This window comes from Mustela nivalis (genome assembly GCF_964662115.1).
Source record: "Mustela nivalis genome assembly, chromosome: 3".
Lineage (NCBI taxonomy): Eukaryota > Metazoa > Chordata > Mammalia > Carnivora > Mustelidae > Mustela > Mustela nivalis.
This window is the reverse complement of record NC_139022.1, coordinates 179,622,291-179,631,389: the sequence shown is the minus strand read 5'-3', so window position 1 is coordinate 179,631,389 and position 9,099 is coordinate 179,622,291. Positions and strand designations below refer to the sequence as shown.

The following is a 9,099-nucleotide window of genomic DNA, read 5'->3' as shown; positions in this document are numbered from 1 at the left end:
GGCGGGGTCGCGGCGTTCTGGGGTGTTGGCGCGCAGGTGCCCCGAGGCCCCTGCGGGCTGCGGCGGCGGGACCGCATCCTCTCCACCCACGCCCCGCGACCCCGTGCAGGGAGCCGCCGTTGCAGGGGGGGGTCGCACAGCGGGGACGGGTGGAGGCGGCCGCGGCTCTGGGATACCCGAGGGGGGACCCATCAGGGGGCACCTGGTGCGCCCTGCGCCGCCTGGGAGAGGGTCCCCTGATTTGTCCCATGGGCCGGGCCCCAGGCGCTGAGGACTGCGGGGAGTGCGGGTGGAAGGGCCGGGTAGCAAATAGGCCACGAGAAGGGTCCCCTGCGCTCCGCCCACGTGCGCCTGGGGGCAACGGAGGGCCCTGGTTCTTTGTGGCCATCTGGGTCTCCTAGACCCTGGGTTGTACTTACCACTTTCAGGTCCTTAGGCTTCTGTTGTCTGCGCCAGAAAGGGAAAACCCAAATCTGTTTCCTACCAACTGGGGTCCATGAAAGACGGGGAGAAACCGGAGCCCCAGGGCCCGTGTGGCGCAGTGAGCAGGGCCCTCACACCCGCTCCAGCTGCCGGCTTACTCCCAGCCGACCGCGGAGGGCAGGGCTGGGCAGGTGGAGGGACCTGCCTTGACCTGGGAGCCCCTTCCAGCCCAGCCCAGACCCAGTGTTGACGGCGCTAGTCATGAGGCTGGAACAAGACAGTTCGGAATGGCCGCCCTAATGAGAGGACCCCAACGCGGCCCATTCAAGCTCGAATCGCTGAGCATTAGGCAAACTCGGGGGGCTCCAGGGGTAACAGATCGAGCTCAGCACACTGCATGGCTGGGTGCGTGTTGACCTTGAACAATGTAAGAAACATTTTCAGGAAATTGCTTTTATTCACAGCCTTGCATTTAAACAGGCCTCCCCACGGGCCGCGGTGTGCGGGTGGAGGGCTCTGACTGTGTCCCGCCCTGGAGGGTTCCACTGAGTCCACGGAGGGTTCCACGGAGTCCGCGGCCTCCAGGGCCGTGTTGGAGACCCGCTGACTTCTCACGTTGCCACTGGTACGTTTGCTGCTGCAGGGGGCAATCTGTTCTTTTCCAACAAAGTTCCTCTGCTTCCCCGGGGGGAAACCTGCTTAGGAGACAGATGTTTTTAGAAAAAGCAGAGTAGGAAAACCGAGGCAGAAAAGGACACATGGGGTTGATACTGTGTTGATGGTGAGGAAGGGTGCCCCAGCCCGAATGGAGACCCTTCATCTCCGGGGTGGTGGGTGCGTTAACCTGCCCTGGAAAGCGGGTGCTGGTCTGAAATCATTGCATCGTAAATGTGAGAGTTTGTTCCAAGGAAAGCGCTGATGCTGTTGGCTTCAGGAAGAATACAACAGAAGCTTCATTCTGAGACTTCTGGGAGGCCACGGGTGGGCTTCAACTTGACACCCGGAAGTTTCTAAACCAAGTGCGTTGGGCACCAGGAGCCAAAGAATGCTGCGGTGCTGCTGGTTCAGTGCAGCAGAAGGAGTCCCCCCCCCGCCCTGTGTGTGGGCCTCCATGTGGGCTGGACAGACTGACCCAAGAGACGTCTAACAGCATGTACACTGAGCCTGGGGGGCCCCCCAGGCGGTTCAGGGGGCCGGATGGATGTCAACAGCCCACTTCTCCCCGGTCCACGAGGAACCACGGAAATGACAAGAGCAGATCTCAGGAAGCCCCAGCCCTGCCCAAGTGAGCTGAGCTTGGCCATTGTCGGTGCCCAGGCAGGGCTCGCTGCCCGTGGTCACTGGGCTGCCGGCTGGCGTGGGCAGACTGCCCTGGGGGAGGGCTAGCCCTGGGTAGCAGTGTGGGGAGGAGCTTGTGCGGGGATGGCATGTCCAGGGCTGGGCTGCTGGCCGGGCACCCTCCCAGGCGAACACACACCTCAGCTCCAAATAGGTGTCCTCAGCTAGGCCGCTGCCCAAACGAACACAGGGTGGTCGGCTGCACACAGGCTTCTGTCCGGGCGGAAGCTGCCCACAAAGGGAGCATGAAAAAGAAATGACATCGTCACTGTGGCCTCGCCGACAGAGGGCCCACGCGATCCGAGCCCCCAGGGCGCCTGCTTCTGGGAAGGGCCCACCGTGGGCCACCGTCCAAGCTGCTGTGACACCAGCATCTGCCTCTGTCTGTGTCTCTCTGACTCTGACCCCCTCGAATCCCAGCCACAGAGTCCCTCATGCCAGCCAAGGCCGCATCCCTGGGTTCTGGGACTAGGACGTGGCCTCCTCCCCTTGATGCTCAGCTTGACAGAGAATACAACTGTTGCTTTGTTCTGCCTCTGAGTGCTTCTCCTGGTGTCCCCAGCAGGTGACCTCCCAGAACACAGGAACCCTTGGCCAGAGCCAGTCTGGTACTGAACCTGGTCCGGTGTGTGTACGGAGCTGGACGTCCTCTCACTGCCCATGTGGGTTTGTGTGACCAGCGCGGCTCTCACCATGCTGAATGGTACCACGGGCTCCAGGGTCCCCGTGCTGCCCTCCCCCTGCACTGTCCCCCGGCCTCTGACCACCAGCCTCCTCAGCAGGGAAACTGTCCTTTTGAGGCTAGAAACGGAAACACAGTATATGTGATGCACAGAGACGGGTGCTGTGCTCTGTGTCCTTCCCATGGGGCCAGCGGTCTGCTGCTTTCCATCTCAAAGCAGTGTCTGGGCTGTGGGGCACAGGGGACGTGACCACATGCTGCTGAAGGCCGCCTGGGACTCTCCCACTTTGGAGCTGGTACCTGTAACGCTGTGCGGACTATTCGTAGACAGTGTTTTGTGCCTGACCACACGACTTGTTATTCCTGGACAGAGGTCCGGGAGGGTGGCAGGGTCACGCTGTAAGGGGGAGGCGCGCCGCCTCTGTTCCGCGGGCACTCTGTGGGCGCCTGCTTCCCTGGGGCCCTGCCAGCACTTGCTGGCCTCACTGGCCCTTCCTTTCGCCTCTCTGATGGTGTGGGCGGTCCGCAGGCTGCCCGGGAGAGGGCCGCGATGGGGCGCCCGGGCAGTCGTGACCACAGGGTCCGCCTTGGGCCCCGTGGAAGGTTCCAGCTTAGGGAGCGTCGAAGGGTCACGGGAGGAGCCCTGTCCTTCCGACCACACATGGGGGAAGGGAGGGGGTGTGGAGGGCAGGTTCAGGGACCCGGGTTTTAGGGGGTGATTTCTGGAAGCAAAGAGGGGGCATAGGGAGACATCTGTGTCTGGCACCCCAGGGGCCTGAAAGCCACCCCAGGTCCCGCTGGTAGGAGGATTGTTTTGTTTGAGGGAAACATTCTCAGAGCCTGACACCATCTTTGCCGATAACTGAACACAGGCTCGCTGTGGGAGTTACAGTAACACTTCACTCAGCAGACCAGGGAAGTCCTGGTGAACCAGTAAGGGAACGGCACAGCCGACCCACCAGCAGACCGGTCACTGCCGTTCTAGGCAAGGCGCGGGGCCCATGGCGTCCGACTCCCAGGGCACACCTTCCCCTCAGGAAGCGGCAGAGCTCAGCGCGGGGTCCCCGGTGCTGGGTCGTGGGAGGAGACTTTGCGGCAGTCCTGTCGAGAGCCCCTCGGGGCAGCCCAGCCGGGCCCTGCCAGACCCAGGGTCTCACTGCGGCCCCACGGACTCTCCCTGTGAAGGGTTGACGTGGCCGCGCTTCCCCATTCTGGCCCACACGACCCGACCATGCTGAGCGGCCGAGTGCGTGTCAGCCGCAGGCGTTAGTGGCAGCGTCCCCACGCAGCCTCCCCGGCGCAAACACTTCACCGAGCTCAGAACACTGAAGTCACCAACAAGCAAAATTCTAGCCGACCACACACAGCAGGGACGGAGCAGAGGACACGGGCTGTGTCCCTGGCAGCGGGGACCATCCACGTGGACGGCAGCGGCTGGCCCATCAGGCCCTGGGACCGCCAGGCTCAGAGCCGCCGGGGTGGAGAACACCCTAGCGGTCCTCGGGGTCCGTGCCCCAGCCTCCGGGTGCTCCGGGGCCAGGGAGCTTGGGGGCCCCTGCCCTGTCCTCCCGGCCTGTGGGGAAAGCAGCCTCCACCTGATTTTCTGTGCCTCGTTCCATTGGGCAGGTCTCGGGGGGCAGCAGCAGAGAGCGGCTGCCCGGCGCCCATGCTGCCCCCCCACTGCACCCCGCAGGCTTGCTGCTGGGGCTCCTCGTGGTGACGCTACAGCGCAGCGGAGTGACGGCCCTTGTCGGCAACTTTCCCCATATTAGCTCGTCGTCCCTGCGCCACCGGGAAGCAGGAGGCAGGCGTCACTTCTCTCTTCCAGGCTCATGGGTGGGGGCTTCCTGAAAGCCCGATCACTGGGGACAGAGCAGGGACACAAACCCAGGTTCTCCGGGTTCCAGGCTGGTGTCCCCGGTGGGTGGGCCTGGTGCCGGCCAGACCAGCGTGGTCAGGAGGAAAGGCAGCAAGCCGGGGTGGGGAGGAAACGGCCCCTCAGGTCGGGAAGGTCGGCAGGTCCGGGGAGAGTGGGGTGTGTCCCCTCCCCCAGCGGGCGCGGCGGCTGCATTCAGTCCCTCCTGACCCATTCCCGGCTCTCCGTGTCCTTTCGCAGCCCAGCCACCTGACGGACACTCAGCAGGTGCTCATGGTCAGAATCCCTGCGAGTGCGGGAGTAGGTCCCCGCGTCGTGGCCAGCGCGGCTGGGTTCCGGGGTGTGTGTGCCTCTGGATTCTGCGTCCTCGGACATTACTTGACGAAATTTAAGAAAATGGTGCGATAAACTGACCCACTCGGAGGCGGAGAGGTGGAATTTACTTAGAGAATTAAGTCCTTAATCTCTCCTTTTGTGAACAGCACGTGCCCCAGGCCGAATCCTGGCTCCCTGGGGCAGCAAGGGGGTGACTGGGTGTGTCTCTGGGGACGCTCAGGGCCCGGCTCCGGTGGCCATCAGTGGGAGTGAGGGTGGGGAAGGAGGTGAGGACAGCGGAGCCCGGGCGTGTGTGTCTCACAGAAGGAGCCACTCAGCCCCAACCCCGTGCAGACACCCAGATGTGCCCGACTCTTCCCCTCTGTTGCGTGCTGGACGCTGCCCGTCACCTGCTACCTGGACCTGTTGCCCAGGCTTCCTGTCGGCCAGCCCCTCCCCCGGCGGCACGGGGCCCACCCTACCGACACCCGCGAAGACCTGCCCACGCCTCCAGAGTACACTTGTCACTCTGGCCTCTCCCAGCCCCCAGGCCCGCAGACTTGTGCAGCATGGAGGCCCCGGAAGACCAACCAGCCTCACGTCCGCAGGGACCCTGGCTCCCCACAGGTGCCGAGGGCACAAGCTCCAGGTCCTCCCGGGAGGAGGTGTCAGCATTCCGGGTTTCAGGATTCCTGTCGCTCCGAACGCAGCGCGAAGTGCCGTGACTGAGGGCGAGCAGGGACGGTGCCGGCAGAGCGGGGCGTCAGAAACGCAAACTCTGCGGCTGCCGGGCGCGTCGTGACCGAGTGCCGGTTGAGTTCTGCACCTGGGATGCACAGTGGGAGAGACGGTGTGTGTCCAGAACAGACAACACGGGGACGCGCGAGTCCGGGGCGTGTGGCGTGGGTCTCGAGGAGTCTGGAGGGACGGCGTGCAGGTACGGCCTGAGTCCGCGACCAGCCGGCCCGCGGGGAGTCCTGCGCATCTCCGAGGGCTGACGGTAAATGCGGAGGAGAACGTTCCGGAGGGGAGAGAGCCACGTGCAGAGACAGACGGGGAGGCAGCCTGACTGCAGCCCAGGGCTCAGGGACTGAACGCAGGGGGGGAGGGGTGCGGACAGACCAGAACAACGCGAGGGGGATAGGGGCAGCGTGGCAGAGGCACTCTGGGGGAGACAGCTGCTGGACTTCCCTATTGTTGGAGGATGACCTGAGCGTCCCAGCGGGAGGGTCAGAGGAACCAGCTATGGTGTGGCCACAGCGCGGCGACGCCTTACCAGCCGTGTGGGGCTGGACCCCCCAGGGAATGTGTGCCCCACAAGAATGAGGGGCACTGGGCCATTTTTATCTGGACAGACCTGGAAGAATTTTCCAACAGCTGGATTTCTGCAGAGCAGACTCAAGAGGGAAGGTCTGTGGCCCACGAGAACCCAGAGGCAGGTGCTGGAGGACAGCCCAGGAGGGGAGCTGGTGGCCCAGGGCTGAGGGTGCCTGAGGCGGGCGGCGGGTGGCCAGAGGTGGCGTCTCTGTAGTCCTCAAGGCCGCTGTTCCCCGGCAACATCTTTGACGCCAGAGCTAGGCTGGCCGCCTGTGACCAGACGGGAGGCCCTCTGTCCTCTGCAGGGTTCCGGAAGACTGTGGCGTTGTTATCTTCCCCTCCTGCAGTGTTAACATCAGTCCGCCCACCACGCCATCCGGTCCTTCCTTCCTGGGAGATTTTAACTATGGATTCAATGTTTTCCAGAAACAGAGGGCTGTCCGGGGCACCTGCTCCTCTGGCGTGAACGGCAGTTGGCGCATCTGTCCCGAATGCCAATGGCACGAGTGCAAAGTTGCCCGGACACGGTCATTCTATTCGCACGTGTGGCATCTGTGCTCCTGCGTGGTCTCCTTGCTCCCACCTGGCCTGGCTACATGTTCCCTCGCTGGATCCATTTTCCCAAAGAATAGGGTTTGGTTCTTCGATTTCGTGGATACTTGTCACATTCTACTTTCTCTGGGTTTGACTCGCTCTCCAGCTTACCGGAGGTGGCGGCTCACCTCACTACCACAATGTCACGACCTTCGTCCTTCGTCTCCGATTGGTTCCAAATAGTCTCTAATTTCCCTCTTGCGTTCTGGAGGCCCCCGGCCCCCCGGGGTCTTTCTGCTTCTGCTGCTCACCTGGCCCCACGGAGGCTGAAGACACGGTGTGTCTGCCTAGAACCACTGCCCTTCGTTTGGGCCTATTTTGTGTCTTTCTCAGTAAACAGGCTCTTTGCTCCTGGGAAGAGTGTGTGCTCTGCCGTGGGGTGGGGTGTCCCACGGGTCACTGAGGCTCACGGTGCCCAGGCTTCCATGTCCTTGCCGGTCTGCCGCTGCCATGGAGCCATCAGTCACCGGGCAAGGCAGGGCTTCGTCTTCCTGCGCGCCTGACAACTTCTGCCTCACGATTAGTCTGCCAACTTCAGCGTTCAGGATTATGTCCTTTTCGTGGACTTAGTTTACCTTCATTTGGATGAAAAGACTGTATTGCCTGCTAATACCCTTTCCTAAAATCGACTTTCCCGATACTGTCAGTCCAGCTTTCTTTTTTTGAGCATCCACAGGCGAGTCTTCGCTCGGGGCTTTCCTCTGACCCTTCCGTGTCCCACTGTTTCCAGGGGCGGCTTCTGTGCAGCGTCTGGCTGGGCCTCGCCTCTGCACTCAGCCGGCGGCCTCTGCCGGTTAGTCCCGTGTCTGCCTCACTGACGTTTACTGTGTCCGTTGCGGTGACAGCGGAGATTCCACTTTGCTGCCGGCTTCTGCGGTCTCATCTGTTGCGCTCCTCGGCTCACGTCTTCCCGCCTTCTCTTGCATCGAATATTTCTTAATGTGTTTTGTCTCCTTCGTTGGCTCAAGAGCCATAACGGCTGCGTTGGAGGTTGCTGCAGGACGTATAGAACCCGTGTTTGCCTCCAGCACCCTGAGACCAACACCAGCCCCCACCCCAGCGTGAGAACCGGGGAGAGCAGCCCGGCGCACCTCCCCTCCTGATGCTGCGCTGAGGTCGCAGATGCGCCTCAGGGACCCGAAAAATATGGTCATTATTCCAGGTTTGAGTGGCTTCTTGTCCTTTAGGATAATCTAGGATAATTCTTATGAGAGCAATCTCTATATTCACCCTCAAATTTCCTGTTTCTGGTGCTCCTCGCTCCCACGCATAGGTCCCATTTCCACGTGCTGCTGGAACGGCCCCTCCTAACCCTCGTTACAGAGCAGATGTGCTGTGACTCGCCCAGCTTAGCATGTCTGTAAAAACCCTTATCTCTAAAATATATTCTAAAATATATTTTCTTTAGAAAGGATTCAGTTAGATTTTTTTCCTTTCAGTATTTTTTTTTATAGGTTTAATTTGTTTATTTGAGACGGCACACAGGCAGGTGGAGAGGCAGAGAGGGAAGCAGGTTTCCTGCCGAGCAGAGAGCCCGATGCGGGGCTCGGTCCCAAGACCCTGAGATCATGACCTGAGCCGAAGGCAGAGGCTGTCACCCACTGAGCCACCCGGGCGCCCCTTCAAGACATCTTCCAACTTGAGTTGTTGCTGGTGAGAAGTCTCCTCTGTCATTTTTGTTATTCCTTTGGATGTCATGCATGGTTCTTCTCTGGCTACTTTACCGATTTTTCTCTTTGCTACAAATCAGTGATATGGTTCTGCACACCTTTTGGTTTTCTTCTTGTTCCTTGTGCTTGGTTCTTGTTGCACTTCTCAAATCTGTGGTTTTATATCTATTTTAAGCAAATCTGACAAGTCACCAGACAGTTCTTCAAAGGCCTCCCTGGCCCTGCCCCCCCACCCCCGCCAGGCTGCCACCCCCACCCCCCGGGCCCCTGCGGGTCCTGGATGTTTCCTTGTTTCCCTCAGTTTCATTCGCACCGCGTCACACGCTGTCTTCCACTCGTTACTGTTACTGTCTTCTTCTGCAAGATCAGATCTCCCAGGGCCCCCCCCACATGGTAGCCTCCCCTCCAACTGCTAGGACTTGGAATCGATTTGACAACTGTTTCCGCTTCATGGGCTTGGCCGCAGCTTGCCGGTGTCTCCGTTGCCGACTGCGTTTTCTGGCTCCCTTGTAGCTCTGTAATCGAATGCAGACGCTGTGAATTTCACCTTCTTGGGTGAAGGGGATCTGTTAGCTGCTCACCGGGGAACAGAAGTCTTAGAAACTTGCTCCTTTCGGATCTTGTCTTTAAGCTTTGTTGGGGGGAACCAACAGTGCTTGGTCTGTGACTGAGTTTTTCCCCAACTGTTGAGCCGCTCCCGGAACAGTGGGGCTTCCACCCTGGCTGACCGCAATGGTAGGACCACTCTTTGCGCGCAGGGTTGTCCCTTCAGATCCTTTCTGGTGGCTCCCACTTGAAAGGGTATTGCCTCCTGACGCACAGGCACTGATCTGCAACCTGTGGGATCCCGGGGACCTGGTGCTGGTCTCCAGGCCTCTCCCTGC

The 9,099-nt window shown here is 60.8% G+C and overlaps 1 long non-coding RNA gene across 3 annotated transcripts; it reads left to right on the top strand.

The window, feature by feature from the left end:
- The first annotated feature begins 12 nt into the window (after window positions 1-12).
- On the top strand, window positions 13-4,646 carry LOC309861562. 3 transcript variants are annotated; one of them, XR_014310022.1, is made up of 4 exons: window positions 13-1,048; window positions 1,459-1,708; window positions 2,324-4,363; window positions 4,560-4,646. It is a non-coding gene; the product is annotated as an uncharacterized lncRNA (long non-coding RNA). The 3 variants fall into 3 exon arrangements; XR_014310023.1 differs by having other exon boundaries at window positions 1,332-1,708; window positions 2,327-4,363; XR_014310024.1 differs by having other exon boundaries at window positions 1,332-1,708.
- Window positions 4,647-9,099: the final 4,453 nt, after the last annotated feature.